This window comes from Lagopus leucura, unplaced genomic scaffold (assembly GCF_019238085.1).
Source record: "Lagopus leucura isolate 7727_CA_CO unplaced genomic scaffold, USGS_WTPT01 Super-Scaffold_760, whole genome shotgun sequence".
Taxonomy (NCBI): Eukaryota; Metazoa; Chordata; class Aves; order Galliformes; family Phasianidae; genus Lagopus; species Lagopus leucura.
The window spans coordinates 13,631,818-13,635,209 of record NW_024962257.1 but is presented as its reverse complement, the minus strand read 5'-3'; the positions used below and the strand labels follow the sequence as shown (position 1 = coordinate 13,635,209).

At 51.3% G+C, this 3,392-nt stretch overlaps 1 long non-coding RNA gene across 1 annotated transcript; it reads right to left on the bottom strand.

Annotated features, from left to right (window-relative positions):
• Positions 1-1,654: 1,654 nt before the first annotated feature.
• On the bottom strand, positions 1,655-2,822 carry LOC122176294. Its single transcript, XR_006177681.1, has 3 exons — positions 2,539-2,822; positions 2,390-2,435; positions 1,655-2,289 (listed from the first exon to the last, which is right to left on the bottom strand). It is a non-coding gene; the product is annotated as an uncharacterized LOC122176294 (long non-coding RNA).
• Positions 2,823-3,392: the final 570 nt, after the last annotated feature.

The following is a 3,392-nucleotide window of genomic DNA, read 5'->3' as shown; positions in this document are numbered from 1 at the left end:
GGCTTGGCTTGTCCTCTACCAGCTACACATGGAATTGGAGAAGGCTGTAAAAGGAGAGAGCAAGTGTCCTTCCATCACAGTCCAGGCCAAAAAACAGGACCCAAGCCACGGCACACAATGAGGGACATGCTGCACATGTGCTTACTGAGGGTCCCTGTGGGCCACCTCAGGTCCTGCAGGTGCCCAGAGCATCTCCCCATTGAGCTGCTGAGGCATGACCTGGAGTTAATCTAGCAAAGCATGAAGGCTGGAAAAGTCATCTGGAAGGAAACGAGACCACAGCGTTGTCCAGATAGATATTTCCTAGAGGCTCTCCAATGCATCTTCTGCCTCTACTTTATTTCATCCATGGGCTTCCAGGAGCCCTGCCCTGCTGGTGTTCCAGCTGTTGTCCGCACCAACAGATGGAAATGAGACCACAGTTTTTCTTAATACTCATAGAGCATCAGGGACGGTGGTGTAGGGCCAGGAACGTTGTGACATTTGGGGAAATAACTTCTCCCCACACGTTCTCCCACCATAATGCTCAGCTGCAAACCACAGCAGCACCTGATCAGGGTTTGGTCTCCATCATATCCAAAAAGTCATGGATGTCAGTTGAGGACCCCAGTGACTGGAAAGAGGGAAACATCACTCTCATTTGTAGGAAAGGCAGAAAGGAAGACCTGGGGAACTACAAGTTGGTGAACCTCATCTCTGTGCCTGGGAAGATAGTGGAACAGATCTTCCTGGAAGAAATGTCAAGGCACATGCAAGATGCAGAGGTGATTCAAGATAGCCAGCATGGCTTCACAAAAGGCAGATCATGCCTGAGCCAGCTGGTGGCCTTCGTGGATGGGGTGATGCCATAGGTGGACAAAAGAGGGACAAATAATGTCATCTGCCTGGACTCGTGTGGGGCCTTTGATATGTTCCCACATCACATCCCTGTCCCTAACCTGGAGAGAGATGGATTTGAAGGGTGTACTATTTGGTGGATAAGGAATTGGTTGGATGGTCACAGCCAGAGGGTTGTGGTCAATGGCTCCACGTCCAAGTGGAGGTTGGTCAGGAAGGGTGTCCCCCAGGGGTCCATCCTGGGACTGATGCTCTTCAACACCTTCATCAATGACACAGGCAGTGCAGTGGGACTGAGTGCACCTGGGGACGGTATCCAGGGGGACCTGGACAGGCTCGAAAAGCAGCGACACGAGAACATGATGCTCAGCAAGGCCCAGTGCAGGGTGTTGCACTGGGGTTGGGGAATCCCAGATGGATCTCTCACTCATTGTGAGCCTTCCAATGCTTGAAATGAGCTTATCAACAGGAGGGGAGGGGAAGTGGCTTTTCATGCAGTCTGATAGAGATAGGACAAGGGGGAATGGCTTTAAACTAAGCCAGGGGAGGTTTAGGTGAGATGTGAGGAAGAAATCCTTCACCCAGAGGGTGGTGAAGTGCTGGCATTGCTGCCCAGAGCTTTGGGTGCCTTGGTGCGGCCAGCCCACAGCAGGGATGGGACTAAATCCATTTAAGGTCCCTTCCAATACAAACCATTCTATGATTCTATGATTAATCTGGGGCTTGAGGGAAAATCATAGCAAAAAAAGTTGTTCCAACACATTATTTTTGGGGTCTTTCTTTTTTCTTCCCAGTAGAAACACCATTTTAGCCATAGTATAAATGTTCAAAAAGGACTGTTGGTTTCAACAAATGTATTCTGCAGAGTTCATGAGCTAGAACCAGCTTGTCAACATTCACACTGTCCTGTGCCTGCACTTGGTATATTTTTGGTGGGTTTTTTTTTTTCATTAATATGAAAATGAGTCTGTTTAATGTCTATTTAGTTGTTGTTGTTCTTTAAAAGCAGAAAATAATAGGAGAACAAAATGAAATAGAAAATATAAAAAGCAATGGTTTCCTCCCCAGTTTTCACTTTTGTGTCAGCCCCTGTTTGTACGATGTTTTAGTTTCCAGGTCACTTTGGGAACAGACCACTTCCCTGCATCCCAGGAGCCTTCCTGAGCTGGAAAGCCCCGATGCTGCCCAGCCCTCGGGTGGTGTTGGGGAACCTCAGGCCAGGAATCCCAGACGCACCGAAGCAGCCGGGGCTTCCCACCACAGGACTCCTTTCTCCACCCTCCCAAGCGTCTCTGTGGTTGGGAAATTACAATCTCGGTGTAAAACTGGCGTTGTCCAGCCCAGCTGCCCATGGGAAGTGGCTTTGCCCACAGTGTACAGTGCTCGGCGGCGTGTGGCTTCCCTCAGAAACCCAGCCTGTCCAGGAACGCCGGGCTCTGTCCTTGTGAGCATCTGTGCCAGGATGGAAAGTGTGGGCACTGAGCAGCCCTCGGCTCCCCGGCACCCATCCGAGCACCGCGCAGTTCCGTGACATAGCGGTTCTATTTATTACCTGGGTAAGCAGTGGCTGCAACAGGAATTGCACAGAGTTCCTGCAGCTGATAGAGCAATAATTAAGTTCGTCATTACGCAGTGCCAGACCAGCCCTGGATCTGCCCCACTCCTTTCAGGTGCTGGTGTGGCTCTTGCTCGTTTTCTCACCTCCTGTTTGAGGCAGCTGGAAGGAAGGCTTCCTCTGCTGCAGCATGTCTTGGGGTGGGCTGAGAGCATCTCCTGTCTGCGGACATTGCAGCTGCCTTAACAGAAAGGGAAACTCCTCAGCCTTCCCCAGAAACCAGAACCAAGGCAAGAAATTCCTCAGTGGGAACACAAGAGAGAAGTGTCCCGGGGAAAAGAAACCCAAAGCAAACAACAACAAAAACCCCACGTCTCAGCCTCAGAGAGCCAAACCTTGGGAAAAATAAAGCTGGATTTGTTTGAGCAACTCCCCCTTGGATGGGAGAAAAGAAATGCAGATGCCTCAGAACTGGTGCCAACAAGCTCCTGATTTGGGGGGCCGCCCCCCCCCGGAAATTCAGACTGTCACATTTCAGGTTTACTGCTATGAATCTGTGCAATGCAAGCAAGGCACCGTGCGGTGATGTCTCTCCTGGCACTCTGAATTAATACAGCCCCATTTGCCTTTGTGGAATGGCGCCAGTTTTCTCCTGCTGAGCTCCTGGACCTGGGTCTACCTCAAAGCAGAAGAGAAAGCCTGGCTGCCAACCTGGCCAAACCTCTGCCTGCACTGATCTGCTTGCAACTGCTGCTGATGACAGGAGTGGATAAGGATGCAGGCACCCTCACCAAGCACAAAGCGTTCTGCAGCATCACCTTTTGGTGCTCGGGGTGTCCAGGATGGGAGCATCCAGCTGCTCTCAGGGAAATCTCAGAGCACACAATGTGCTGGCTGAACAGCAGCAGCTGAGCCAGCAGAACACTTCTCCTGGGTCCAGGTTGGTGCTCGGTGAGCCGCTGGTGACCCCCCAGCACTTTGCTGCCCTTCTCACCCCAAG